The sequence below is a fragment of the Dipteris shenzhenensis genome, chromosome 3 (assembly GCF_047967505.1).
Source record: "Dipteris shenzhenensis isolate YYH24624 ecotype China chromosome 3, Dip_SZ_1.0, whole genome shotgun sequence".
Lineage (NCBI taxonomy): Eukaryota > Viridiplantae > Streptophyta > Polypodiopsida > Gleicheniales > Dipteridaceae > Dipteris > Dipteris shenzhenensis.
In genome coordinates, this window is record NC_141598.1 from 42,112,962 (window position 1) to 42,128,661 (window position 15,700).

Consider the following 15,700-nt stretch of genomic DNA (forward strand, 5'->3'; position numbering starts at 1 on the left):
GTGGCTGCTCGCACGGTATAAGTTTACTCCTACTTGTAATCTCACTTTTTAATTTAAGTTCCAATCTAATTTTCGATTTATATGGTTCACTCTTAGGGTCAAAGCTCAAGCGTCCCATCATCAGAGACGAGCGATCAACAGGGGAAAGGATCGGACGCAGGTGCCGAGGACGAGGGAGAAGACGCAGGTGTCGGGGACGAGGGAGAAGACGCAGGTGTCGAGGACCAAGGAACAGGCCATCAAGACGATTCGGATTCGGATTCGGATTAGTAGTGGTAGTAGCTCATTGTATATCCGCTCGTTTGAGCAATTTTGTATCACCCTTTCACAGGGTAATTTTGTTACAAACACAGTTTTATATGTATATGCATTTCTTCCTCATCGTTCACAAGAACAATTTTGTATCATCCTGCAAGATGCGGAAATTTTGTTATATAAAACTTTTTTATTTCCATTATTTACATTGGCCTATAGCTAGTGCTTTAATTGCTAGCTGCAATGATGGACGTAGGAACCCTTTCTTCCCCTCTCTTCTCTTATTTCCTCTTCTTCCCCTCTTTTCTTGTTTTCCTCCCTCTTGCCCCCCTCTTTCCCTCCCTCTCTTATTTCCTCTTCTTCCTCTCTTTTCTTCTTTTCCCCTCTCTTTTTGCATTCTCTTATCCCCTCTTCCTTCCTCCTCCTTCTCTTGTTTTCCCCTCTTATTTCCTCTGTTTCATCCTCTTTTCTCTTCTTTTCATAAGCATATGCATTTGCCTATGCTTATGCTCATATGCTTATGCTTACACATGGGTATATGCTCATATGATTCCCCTCTCTTTTTTCCTTCTCTTTTCCCCTCTTCCTTCCTCTTGCTTCTCTCCTTTTCCCCTCTCTTATTTCCTCTCTTTCATCATCTTTTCTCCTCTTTTCATAAGCATATGCATTTGCCTATGCTTATGCTTATGCATGAGCATATGCTCATATGCTCATATGCTTTCCCCCTCTCTTTTTTCCTTCTCTTTTCCCCTCTTGCTTTCTCTTCTTTCTCTTCTTTTCCCCTCTCTTATTTCCTCTCTTTCATGCTCTTTTCTCTTCTTTTCATAAGCATATGCTTTTGCCTATGCTTATGCTTATGCATGAGCATATGCTCATATGCTCATGCATAAGCATAAGCATATGATTTCTCTATTTTTCTCTTTTTTCACCTCTTTTCTTCTTTTCTCCTCTCTTTTCTTATTTTCCCCTCTTCTTTTTCCTTCTCTTATGCTTATGCTCTTTTCCCCTCTCTTTTTTCATTCTCTTTTCCCCTCTTCCTTCCTCTTCCTTCTCTTCTTTTCTGAGGCTCTCTTATTTCCTCTCTGTTATCCTCTTTTCTCTTCTTTTCATAAGCATGTGGATTTGCCTATGCTTATGCTTATGCATGAGCATATGCTCATATGCTTTTCCCCTCTCTTTTTTCCTTCGCTTTTCCCCTCTTCCTTCCTCTTCCTTCTATTCTTTTCCCCTCTCTTATTTTCTCTCTTTCATAAGCGTATGCATTTGCCTATGCTTATGCTCAACTGCCTGCTATGGGTCACCTTCCCATAGACAAAGAGGCGAGATGCGCATTCTGCATAGGAACAAAGCCGTGGTTTATAGAGATGGAGGCCATGGGAGCAACGGTCAATTGGGCTGAGGTGGTTGCTCGCATGGTATAAGTCTACTCCTACTTGTAATCTCACTTTTCAATTTATTTTATTCTTTAAGTTCCAATCTAATTAATATGGTTTCACTCTTAGAGAGCAAGCTAAAACATCCCTACTTGTAATCTCACTTTTTAATTTATTTTATTCTTTAAGTTCCAATCTAATTTCCAATTAATATGGTTTCACTCTTAGAGAGCAACTCTTGGAGGTGAGCGGTGATGACAAGGGCTTTGGCTTACATGGCTTCAACCATCTAGGGATCAGGCGTAGCTCACGAGGGCTAGGGAACAAGCCAGCATGACCACAACAAGGATGAGGACGAGGATGATGATTCGGATGAGCAGTAGTAGTAGTAGTATTAGTAGTAGTTTGTATATACTTTTGCATGTATATGCTTCTATATGTCGGCTCGTTTGAGCGATTTTGTATCACCCTTTTTGAAAGGTTAATTTTGTAACAAACAATGTTGAATATCTTTGACATGTATATGCTTCTTTCGCTCGGCTCATTTGAGCAATTTTGTATCACCCTTTTCACAAGGAAAATTTTGTAACAAACAACATTCTTTTGTAATTACTATAAAAAAACCATTGGTGGGGAAAAACAGGGCTTGAAGTGGCCCTGTTTAGCCCCATTAATGTTTATTTAAGCTTCTATTAATTATCACTATATAGCGACATTTACCAGTGTCGCTATATAGACACGTTTATTAGTGTCACTATATAGCGATGCTTATATAGTATCACTTCAGCGCAACATTGAAGGCCCATTAACCCATGCATAATGATCTCATTTAGGTGTGTCCTTGGGTTGAGGAGAAGCTCACGTAGTGTACTTTAGAATTATTACTTGGTTGCATGTATGTATAGAACAAAATTTTGATGTTTTTGAATAAATTGCTATATCCTATAGTCTTCAAGATGCATGCTTCACATGCAACATAGCACTTGTAATGCTTTAACAGTCTTATTCCAAATCCTTATTCCATAATTTTTTGCTCTCATATTCAAGTTTGGAATGTATACTACAACTTGAAGACAAAGTTTTCCGAATTCCATTGAGCAATGCATAAGTTATGGGTCATGCAAGATACCCATATATGAAAAAGTCCTTGAACCTCACCAAAAATGGCTACAATGACCCCTTCATATTTTTTTAGTGGTTGTTGATATCTAGACATGGGCCACTTTGTGACAATAGTACATACAATCGTTGACTTTCACTTTCTAGCCACTCATTCTCTTGTAGCACCTGTCGATGCTAACACATGATCCCAAGTGTCCTTCTACTCCAACATCCTCTTTGAAGCCCATGTAGAGCTCTTCAAAGGTCACTAAGACTATATGATAATTTAAGTCACATACTAAACTTGCCCTAAATCTTAGACCAAATGTTGAGCTCAAGTTGTTCTAAAACAAAATGCAATATTTGATGAAAATATTTTGGAATTTTTTATGATCAATTGAAATTGGATTGCCAACTTTTGTTGGTGGACCTACTAATATAGGCACATTGCCTATCACATGTCGATCATTATGTACTCAAGAATATGAGGCAAAGTCCACCTCACGACGGCCCAACACAAAATTTGCATACCACATTTGGGTAAAGTACATGGGAATGCACTCTCTATGTGGTTTCTTTGGAAAGATGAACTCCCAAATTATGGAAGCATTCTCCTCAATAGCTTGGTTGTGCCGATAGCATAGAATGGGCCATCACTTGTGGCTAACGCAGCCTCCTTCCCATATCACCATAATGTCTTGTTTTGAGATGAGGTACTTGAGTTGTGAGTACTTCAATCCATGAGGGTTATCGGATGGACTAGCAATGGAAACTTGCTATGCCTCTTATCTCCTGGTTGGTTGCATGGTACCATCACCCATGTCCATCAAGAATTTCATGGCTTGACTAGCATGCATGCGTTCATCTTGTGCTTGATACTTGACTTGTATAGATGGTGGAGAGGAAACCTTAAATCTAATAGAAAGGATACAAGCAACGATCAAAATATAAAAGATTATATGCACAAAATAAAGCATTTATTATGTTTGGCCAACTTTGATTAAAAAACAGTGCTTGATAGATTTAATAGAATTCAAAACGCATTCAACTTGGAAAGGAATATGTTTACAAAACCAACGTTTTTGTTTAAATACAAAACTATACAGTACATTTTCATATGATGAGATGTCAAAATTAAAAGATTTTGTACATAGGTTTTCATTTCCATTGGATGCATTGCGATAATGACATCGGCAGTGTGTGCATGCAATTTGGTCAAATTAAGGTCCATTATCATCCTTTCCCTAGTGCCATTCTTGCATATAAGTGCTTTACAATCACACAATAGCTTGATCACAATGATTCTATGTTTAGGTTTTCATTTCCATTGGTTGCGTTGTGATAATGACATCAGGATTTTGAGCATGCAATTTGGTCAAAGGAAGGTCTATTGTCATCCTTTTTCTAGCTTCATTCTTGCATAGAGTTGTTTTGCAATCACACAATAGATTGATCACATATAATGAATACATTTGGTTATCTGACAAAGCAGACCTGCATCCCACAAGAAAGGTCAATATTTTGCCAAGCAGGAAAGAGTAGAAGAGAGGGAAAGAGAGGGAAAGAGAGGAAAAGTGGTGAGGAAGAGAGAAGGAAAGAGGGGAAAACAAGAAGGAAAAAGAGAGGAGAAAATGGAGGAAAGAGAGGAGAAAAGAGGGGGAAAGAGGAAAAAGAGAGGGAGAAAAAAGAGACGAAATAAGAGAAGATAGGGAAAGAGGGGAAAAGGGGGAGGAAAAAGAGAGAAGAAAAGAGAGAAAAGAGAGGAGAAAAGAGGGCGACAGGGGGAGGAAAAAGAGAGGAGAAAAGAGAGGGGAAAAGAGGGAAAACATAGGAGAAAAGAGAGGGGAGAAAGAAGGAAAAGAGAGGGCAAAAGAGGGAGGAAAAAGAGAGGAAATAAGAGAAGAGAGGGAAAGAGGTGAAAAGGGGGAGGAAAAAGAGAGGAGAAAAGAGATAAAAGAAAAGAGGGGAAAAGGGAGGAAGAGAAACAAGAGAAGAGGTAGAATAAAGACAAGAAACCAAACAAACTTCAAATAGAAGGGGAAGAGATAGAGGAATTCTTACCTAGAGATGGAGAGGGAGCTATAGCAAGTTTTGTAGGTGCAGAGGGACAAATGTAGGAGAGGATGGAGAGGTGGGAGGGGGATGGGAGGAGGCAAGAATGAGGACGCAAGGGTTGCAGGTGATTGTAGGGTGAAATAAAAAGAGAGGGATGAGAATGCACAAAAAATCAAATTTTGTATTGATAATTATATGCGGTCAATAGACTAGAATGTTGATTGGGGAAATCACTTGGACAAAAGGTTGTGTACCATATAAAATCAATTTTTTCTTTCTATTAGATAATCGATGAAAACAAGAGTTTAGCACTTCAGCACTTGTGGTTTCATGCAGCTTTTGCAAAACTAAACGCCAATGATGCTTTCGGTTCTCGGAATCCGTCGGCACGGGCATCGATATGAAAGTGGGTATATAAAAGTAATTCAATAGTATGGTCGTTAGTATATACCAATGCTTCTAGCAAAAAAACAAGGGTTTTTGGGGGTTTAGGGTTTAGGGTTTTTGGGGGGGCTTGGGATATTTTGGGGGGTGAGTGGGTGTTTGAAGGGAAATAGGGGGGACTTAGGCCCTAGGGTATTTGGGGAAAAAGAGGGATTAGTGGGTTTGATGGAATTGGGAAGATTTGGGCAATTTGGGTGTTTGGATGTTTGACTTGACTTGGGGGGGGATGGTTTTGGATGTGTTCCGATGGAGAGGAAGAGTAGTGATGGCTCATCGTATAGGGGGCCACTTCTCGAGAGTTTCAAGTGGCTTCATGAGAGATTGCCTTATCCTCACACACATTGCAAGTGACGGGTTCATCATCATCAGCGTTGTATTGTCATGCGCCACTTGCAGATGTATGGAGAGGTCCAGAAGAGGATATTGGTCGACATGCTAGTGCATCATCAATAAACCAATGATATTTGAATGATTTATGGATATTTATATTTCTTGTCCTTATTTCAGACACTAACCTTTTGTCATTATATTATATAGGATGAGGAGTGTAGCGAGGGAGAATGTGCACCACCACCATAGTTCAAGCAAGATGATCTTGAGGATGATCCTCTATAGTAGGACAATGGTATGGCAAACATGATGGCCAGAAATATGGGCTTTGATAAAATGCAAGAAAAGGAGAGACAACCTAAGTGCAAAAGTCATTGCAATAGTGGTGAGTTTTGGCATGAAGGTACGAGGTATTGGTAGGGTTGTCACTCTATGAATTAGGGTGTAGGCTAAAGCTTGTGAAGACTAGAGGCTGGTATTTACTAGAATGGCCTGATGTTGCTTCCTCAAATGCTGCCGCAAATTGTGACATCACAGCTCATTTTCTTTGCTCTGATGGCAATCATCGAATGTGTGCATCTACAAAGTGCTTCCTACTACTGCTCTATAAGGAGTCTTCTAATCCTTGTGCTCTGACCAAGCTTTTCACCTTTTCTATCTCGTAGCCTTTGTTTTCTTCTCTTGTAAGCCATGGCAAGCTGCATGTTGCCATGGCGATGATCAGTGAAAGATGATAATTCCAAACCAAAATAGAGAGAAGCTAGCTTGTGAGGCAAGCAAAGAATAGAAGACAACTTACCTAAAAGAATACAATGGTAAACCAAAGTTTGTGCAAGGTCACGTCGAGCATGTGGATTGTAGGGCATTTGCAAGGCAAGGGTAGGTTGCACATACACAAGGCATAGGCCATTTTCCGATGAAAATACCGACGCTTTTTACATTAATTTTTTTTTTTTTTTCACGAGTGCAAACGTTGCTATAAGTGTCACTAAAAGCATCGGAAAAGGACCGTCGCTATATAGCGACACTGGCAAACATCGCTATATAGCGACACTAAAAACGTCACTATATAGCAACACTGTTAATCATCGCGATATAGCGACACTGGTAAACGTCGCTATATAGCGACGATTAACAAAAGCTAAAAAAAAGGGTTAGTGGGGCTAAATAGGGCTTCCTTTTGGCCCTGTTTAGCCCCACTAATCCTTTTTTCTTTTTGTAATTACAAAACAAAGTTTTTTTATAACAAAATTTCCCTTGCAAAAAGGGTGATACAAAATCGTTCTTGTGAAATGATGAGCAACAAAAGCATATACATGTTGCACATATACAACATTGTTTGTAACAAAATTACCCTTTCGAAAGGGCGATACAAAATTGCTCAAATGAGCGGATATACAAAATGCTACTACCACTACTACTCATCCGAATCCGAATCATCCTTGTCTTGTTGGCTTGTTCCTTGGTCCTCGACACCTGCGTCTTCTCCCTCATCCTCGCCACCTGCGTCTGATCCTTGGCCCTGTTGATTGCTCGCCTCTGATGATGGGATGCTTGAGCTTTGACCCTAAGAGTGAACCATATAAATCAAAAATTAGATTGGAACTTAAACTAAAACGTGAGATTACAAGTAGGAGTAAACTTATACCATGCGAGCAGCCACCTCAACCCAATCGACCGTCGCTCCCATTGCCTCTTGCTCAATGAACCATGGCTTTGTTCCTATTCGAAATGCGCATCGCGTCTCTGCATCTGTAGAAAGATGACCCATGGCAGCTTGCTGTGGATCCAATTTATGAGAGTTAGAGTTAGCTAAAGTGCATGTAATATGTAGTAAAACAAATAGAACAATACATTAAATGAGAAGAAGTAGACTTACCACGGTTGCCTCGAACGCATACCGTCCACCTGCACCAAAGTGCGAAGTACCTACGACATCCAGCCGTCTCTTCGCAGCCCTCCTCTGACCCTCGAACATTTCGGGATGGTCCCTATGTTGCTTCTTGAAGTACTTCCAATCAGCTTTGTCTACCCAACTGGTGGGTTTAGCCAACCCCTTTTTGATGGAAGCACGCAAGGTTGATCTACGATGCTTCAAGACCAAACCCATGCGCTCTTGCATATAATCGTCATTAAACTCCACATTTGGCAGATTAGGGTATCTTTGTTTTGACTCATCAATCACCGCCTGCTTCTTTTGGGCATCTTGATACCACCAATCGGTATTTATGCCGCTCTTGAAGTGATGACTCATCAACCTCCTCATGGAGGCCATCACTACTTTGCCCTTTTTATCTTCTATTATCTCTCCGGCAGATGTGATTTGATAGGAGAGATCCCCTGATGAGTAAGGAGGACTGACGGTAGCAGAGTCTGAAGGAGTGGAAGCTGCGCAAGCGCTTCCAAAGCGAGGAGTAGCAGTGGGAGTAGGAGAGGGAAAGGGACCTGACTGATACTGTGTCTCTGGACCAAATGGAGACCTAAAGGAGTATGAGTGTGCTGACTCGTCTACATCTCCCGAGTCAGCACAACATGAGCCGCCCGTCCTACTCTTTCTTCCCTTGCGAGAGGCATGCACAGGTGATGATCCCGTGGTCGAAGGGGGGCGAGGGGACGGCTGGGCAGTATGTCCACCCATCGGTGTAGGGGAGGGAATTGCTGAGGTCCTCTGAGATAGCAGAGAGAAGAATCTCGTTGCCTACTCATCGCTCATCTATGCTACAAACTCGTCGGGACTCCCGACAAAGCCATGCGGAGCTAGCAAAGGAGTTCCCCGAGGGGTAGTCGCAGTGCTACGTGGAAGAGGAGTCGGACCAGGTGTCGCTATATAGCGACCGGAACAGAGGAAAAGGTCGTTATATAGTGACGCTTACAGTCACTTTTTTGATGTAGCATCAAAAGAAGCTCAAACATGCTATTTTATAACTGTTAATATCTCTTCTTCATGCTTATGTTGTGATTTTATAAGTGTAGATGGAAGGGACGAGTGGAAGCTCGTCCGATGATGCGCCAATGCCCGGGAGCACGAAGTGGCTTACAGAGAGGTTATACTATCATTGCACTCATTGCAAGCGAGAAGTACGACATCAATGTCGTATTATCATGCGCCACTTGTGGATGTATGGGGAGGAGCCGGAACCAGTACCCCCCATTGGTGTTGCACATGTTGATGGACCATCGGTAAGTCAAAGCTATTTAAGTTCGCAATCTTATTGTATACCAGGAAATACAAGATCTTATATTTACACGAAATCTTAAAACAGGATGAGGAGGGTGAGGAGGGTACACATATACCTTCTCACTTTCAGCAAGACTATAGTCTCCTGGATGATGACGAGGGTATGGTCGACATGATGGATTCCATTTTTAGGGGCACTACATCCCACGTACACGTGATGTCAGAGTCTAAGGTCAAAATGCGAGAGTTGCAATCAACACAATTGTACGAGGGTGCTAGGATGTCTAAACTACGTGCTTGTCTCTCAATCTTGAATCTACAAGTACAGTATGGGTGGTCGGATACAAGTGTCTCGGCCTTAATGAGGTTAACCCTTGCATTAATTTGACTCATTATTTGGATATTGTTTGTTTTGAGAATCATCATTTGGATAGTGTCTTTGTCATAGGTTGCTCCAGAAGATGTTGCCTGTACCAAATACCATGCCCGCATCAAGAGATGAAGCGAAAAAGATGCTAACAACGGTGGGTATGGATTATGATACCATCCATGCTTGCCGTAATGATTGTATTCTCTTTCGTCGTGAGCATGGAGATTTGGCTAGTTGTCCAAAGTGTGGGGAACAATGATATAGAGATGACTTGCAGGGTGAGCTAATACCGGTAAAGGTCTTGAGACACTTTCCCATCATTGCAAGAATACAACACATGTTCCGATGCAAATCCATAGCGGAGTTGATGACATGGCATGCATCTCATCGGTCCACCGATGACACATTGAGGATTCCCGCAGATTGTGCAGCTTGGAAGCACATAGATAATCAGTGGCCGGATTTTGCGAGGGAGCCACGCAACTTACATCTTTGGCTAGCCATGGACGGCGTGAATCCTTTCGGGTTACGCTCAACATCTTGGTCGACATGGCCCATAGTCATGGTGAATTACAATATCCCACCATGGCTAACAATAAAAAAGGGACACCTCATGCTTGCTACTTGTGCCAGGAAAGTACAAGGCAAAAAACATGGACGTGTGTACATGGCACCTTTGATAGAGGAGTTACAGATATTATGGAGAGGAGGGTAGGTCGTTGATATTTCCAGAGCTCCTAGACATACCAATGATATTTTGGTCAAGGGTTTCTTGATGTGGACCATGCATGACTACCCAAGATATGGAGAGTGCGCAGGTACGTGGTTGTGTCTTTACATGTACAATGAGGGATTATGCTTTTTTTACTCTCTCTTGCACGTATATCTTGTACTAACACATTCATGCACGCGTGCAGGACTTGTTACAAGTGGGTACCATGCTTGTCCTGTTTGTGGACCGCCTCTGAAATCGCTTGCACGCTACTCCAAACATATGAGGAAAAATGTTTATGAAGGTCATGCTCGATACCTTCCGCTCGACCATCTCGCACGTGGAGGTCAGCTTGATCCAGCACCATCATATTTGAAGGCAAGTGATTGGATTCAAGCTTGGAGGGCGAATGGAGAGGAACCTCCTCCTGGTATGAAGAGGCTATCGATCTTTCACGAGCTTCCTTATTGGGGTCAATTACAAATCAATCATCTCTTGGATCCCATGCATATCTTCAAGAATGTGGGGGCTACTATTTGGGCACACTTGGTTGGTTCCACTACAAGGCACAGGCCATTTTCCGACAAAAATACCGACGCTTTTTACATTAAAATTTTTTTTTTTCACGGGCGCAAACGTCGCTATAAGTGTCGCTAAAAGCGTCGAAAAAGGACTGTCGCTATAAATCGTCGCTATATAGCGACACTGGCAAACGTCGCTATATAGCGACGATGCAAACATCGCTATATAGTGACACTGTTAATCGTCGCTATATAGCGACACTGGTAAACGTCGCTGTATAGCGACGATTAACAAAAGTAAAAAAAAAGGTTTAGTGGGGCTAAACAGGGCTTCCTTTTGGCCTTGTTTAGCCCCACTAATCCTTTTTTTTTTTTGTAGTTACAAAAGAAAGTTTTTTATAACAAAATTTCCCTTGCTTGTAGGGTGATACAAAATTGTTCTTGTGAAATGATGAGTAACAAATGCATATACATGTCGGACATATACAACAGTGTTTGTAACAAAATTACCCTTTCGAAAGGGCGATACAAAATTGCTCAAACGAGTAGATATATAAGATGCTACTACCACTACTACTCATCCGAATCCGAATCCGAATCATCTTCATCTTGTTGGCCTGTTCCTTGGTCCCTGACACCTGCATCTTCTCCCTCGTCGCCACCTGCGTCTGATCCTTGGCCCTGTTGATCACTCGCCTCCGATGATGGGACGCTTGAGCTTTGACCCTAAGAGTGAACCATATAAATCGAAAATTAGATTGGAACTTAAATTAAAAAGTGAGATTACAAGTAGGAGTAAACTTATACCGTGCGAGCAGCCACCTCAGCCCAATCGACCGTCGCTCCCATTGCCTCTTGCTCAATGAACCACGGCTTTGTTCCTATCCGAAATGTGCATCGCGTCTCTGCATCTGTAGGAAGACGGCCCATCGTAGCTTGCTCTGGATCCAATTTACGAGAGTTAGAGTTAGCTAAAGTGCATGTAATATGTAAGTAAAACAAATAGAACAATACATTAAATGAGAAGAAGTAGACTTACCACGATTGCCTTGAACGCATACCGTCCACCTGCACCAAAGTGTGAAGTACCTACGACATCCAGCCATCTTTTCGCAGCCCTCCTCTGACCCTCGAACATTTCGGGATGGTCCCTATGTTGCTTCTTGAAGTACTTCCAATCCGCTTTGTCTGTCCAGTTGGGTTTAGACAACCCCTTTGTGATGGTGGAAGTACGCAAGATTGATCCACGATGCTTCAGGACCAAACCCATGCGCTATCGCATATAATTGTCATTAAACTCCACATTTGGCGGATTAGGGTATCTTTGTTTTAACTCATTGATCACCGCCTGCTTCTTTTGGCCATCTTGATACCGCCAATCAGTATTTATGCCGCTCTTGAAGTGATGACTCATCAACCTCCTCATGGTAGCCATCACTTCTTTGCCCTTTTTATCTTCTATTATCTCTCCGGCAGATGTGATTTGATAGAAGAGATCCCCTGATGAGTAAGGGGGACTGACGGTAGCATAGTCTGAAGGAGTGGAACGTGCGCGAGCGCTTCCGGAGCGAGGAGTAGCAATGGGACTAGGAGAGGGAAAGGGACCTGACTGATACTGTGTCTCCGGACCAAGTGGAGACCTAAAGGAGCGTGAGTATGCTGACTCGTCTACATCTCCCGAGTCAGCACAACATGAGCCGCCCATCCTACTCTTCCTTCCCTTGTGAGAGGCATGCACAGGTGATGATCCCGCGCTCGAAGGGGCGCGAGGGGATGGCTGGGCAGTACGTCCACCCGTTGGTGTAGGGGAAGGAATTGCTAAGGTCCTCTGAGAGAGCAGAGAGAAAAATCTCGCTGCCTCCTCATTGCTCATCTGTGCTACAAACTCGTCGGGCCTCTCGACAAAGCCATGCACGGCTAGCAAAGGAGTTTCCCGAGGGGTAGTCACAGTGCTACGTGGAAGAGGAGTCGGACTAGGGGTAGTCATAGTGCTAGGTCCGAGAGGAGTCGGACCAGGGGTAGTCCTCGGGGTAGTCGCATGAGAGGAATCAAAGTCCTCTGGAGCATATAGATCGTGAGCTCTCCTCCTGCGAGGCTGTCCGTACTCATCGGATGAGCGGCGTGATCCCATGTCTAACATAGACACAAACACGAAAACAGAAAACAAAAAAACAAACATAGGCATAGGTATAGGCATAGGCATAGGCATAGGCATAGGCAAGAAGAAAGAAGAGGGAAAGGAAAGAAGAGGGAAAGGAAAGAGGGAAAGAAGAGGGAAAGGAAAGAGAAGAGGAAGAAAAGGAAAAAAGAGAATAAGAGTTAGAGAGAATAAGCTCATGCTTATGCTTATGCGGAAATAGAGAATGAGAGAAGGGGGAAATAGAGAAGGGGAAAGAGATGAGGGGGAATGAGAGAAGCATAACCATAAGCTTATGCGGAAATAGAGAATGAGCTTATGTGGAAATAGAGAATGAGAGAAGCATAAGCTCATGCTTATGCTTCTCTCATTCTCTATTTCCGCATAAGCGCATGCATAAGCATAAGCTTATGCGGAAATAGAAAATGAGCTTATGCGGAAATAGAGAATAAGCTCATGCATAAGAGAAAGCTTGTGCGGAAATAGAGAAATAAAGAAGGGGGAAAGCTTATGCGAATGAGAGAAGGGGGAAAGCTTATGCGAATGAGAGAAGGGGGAAAGAGATGAGGGGGAATGATAAGGGGGAAAGGCTTATGCGGAAACTTAAGCATAAGCTCATGCATAAGAGAAAGCTTGTGCGGAGATAGAGAAATAAAGAATGAGATCCGCATAAGCTTCTCTCATTCTCTATTTCCGCATGAGCTTATGCGGAAATAGAGAATGAGATCCGCATAAGCTTCTCTCATTCTTTATTTCTGCATAAGCTCATGCATAAGCATAAGCTTATGCTGAAACTTAAGCATAAGCTCATGCCCATGCATGAGCATAAGAGAAGGAGCTTATGCGGAAATACAATGAGTTTCCGCATAAGCTTCTCTCATTCTCTATTTCCGCATAAGCTCATGCGTAAGCATGAGCTTATGCTTAAGCTCATGCGTAAGCTCTATTTCCGCATAAGCTCATGCGTAAGCATGAGCTTATGCGGAAACTTAAGCATAAGCTCATGCTCATGCGGAAATAGAGAAGGAGCTTATGTGGAAATAGAGAATGAGTTTCCGCATAAGCTCATGCTTATGCTCATGCAGAAATAGAGAAGGACCTTATGCGGAAATAGAATGAGTTTCCGCATAGGCTTCTCTCATTCTCTATTTCCGCATAAGCTCATGCATAAGCATGAGCTTATGCGGAAACTTAAGCATAAGCTCATGCACATGCATGAGCATAAGCATGAGCTTATGCTTATGCTTAGAATGAGTTTCTGCATAAGCTCCTTCTCTACTTATGCTCATGCGGAAGTAGAGAAGGAGCTTATGCGGAAATAGAGAATGAGTTTCCGCATAAGCTTCTCTCATTCTCTATTTCCGCATAAGCTCATGCATAAGCATGAGCTTATGCGAAAACTTAAGCATAAGCTCATGCGCATGCATGAGCATAAGCATAAGCTCATGCTTATGCTCATGCGGAAGTAGAGAAGGAGCTTATGCGGAAATAGAGAATGAGTTTCCGCATAAGCTTCTCTCATTCTCTATTTCCGCATAAGCTCATGCTTATGCAGAAACTTAAGCATAAGCTCATGCGCATGCATGAGCATAAGCTCATGCTTATGCTCATGCGGAAGTAGAGAAGGAGCTTATGCGAATAACAAAAATAATAAATGGAAAAAAAAGGAAGCACTTACCTGAAATAGTATGTCCCGCTCGGTGTAGTGGACTGGCCCTACAAAAGAGAGAAAACAACCCATTTTTTCAAACAAGATGTTAGTGGAAGGAGGAGATTACAAAAGCAACTTCTTGAAGGGAGGAGATTGAGGAGACAAGGAAAGGAGGAGATTGAGGAGACAAGGAGAAAGAGAAGGAAGAGAAATACAGAAAAAAGAGGTGAGTTTTCTTTCTTTCTTGAAATCTCGTTTTTTGTTTCAATCCTTTCAAAACAAGCATGAAAACTAGTTTACAGGTTTAGCAATACAAGAAGAAACACTCACAAAACTAAAGCTAACAAACAAACAACCTACATTGTTGAAACAAACTCACTTCTTGAAGAACTTTCTTTCAAGAAACCAAAGAGGGAAAAGGATAGAGAGGGAGTACAAGAGGTAGGAGAAGGGTGAGAAGTGGAAAATAGAGTGGGAGGTTGCTTGGAATAGGTGGGAGGTCGTCGAAAATAGGTGGGAGGAGATTTTGGGTTGCTTACTTAAGAGATTAGGGAATGGAATGAGCAAAACGCCGCGCGTTTCGGCGTTTCAGGTTTTAACCCACAGCGTCGCTATATAGCGATGCTAATCTGTCGCTATATAGCGACATTTTTAATTAAAAACGTCGCTATATAGCGACGGAACAGAGGAAAGTGTCGCTATATAGTGACGCTTACTGTCATTTTTTTGATGTGGCATCAAGAGAAGCTCAAACATGCTTTTTTATAATTGTCAATATGTCCTCCTCATGCTTATGTTGTGATTTTATAAGTGTAGATGGAAGGGACGAGTGGAAGCTCGTCCGATACAAGTGTCTCGGCCTTAATGAGGTTAGCCCTTGCATTAATTTGACTCATTATTTGTATATTGTTTGTTTTGAGAATCATCATTTGGATACTGTCTTTGTCATAGGTTGCTCCAGAAGATGTTGCCTGCACCAAATACCATGCCCGCATCAAGAGATGAAGCGAAAAAGATGCTAACAATGGTGGGTATGGATTATGATACCATCCATGCTTGCCGTAATGATTGTATTCTCTTTCGTCGTGAGCATGGAGATTTGGCTAGTTGTCCAAAGTGTGCGGAACAATGATATAGAGATGACTTGCAGGGTGAGCAGATACCGGTAAAGGTCTTGAGACACTTTCCCATCATTGCAAGAATACAACACATGTTTTGATGCAAATCCATAGCGGAGTTGATGACATGGCATGCATCTCATCGGTCCACTGATGAAACACAACAAGACAAAGCACCCACTGACGCGCGCACAGACGCGTTTCATGAACTAAATAAAAAACTTACGGGCGCGTCTATTTGCACATTTGGAGACCCGCGTCTAATTGCGCATCTATATATCAGACTTACGCGCGTATAGACGTGCAGTTAAATGCATAAATAGACGCGCTTATAAACTCTTTTATAGATGCCAGTCGAACAGACAGACGCGAATATAAACGCGTTTTTAAATGCATTGATAGACGCGCTTTTAAAAAAAAAAAAAAAAATTTACAGAATACTGTGTATGTTGTGT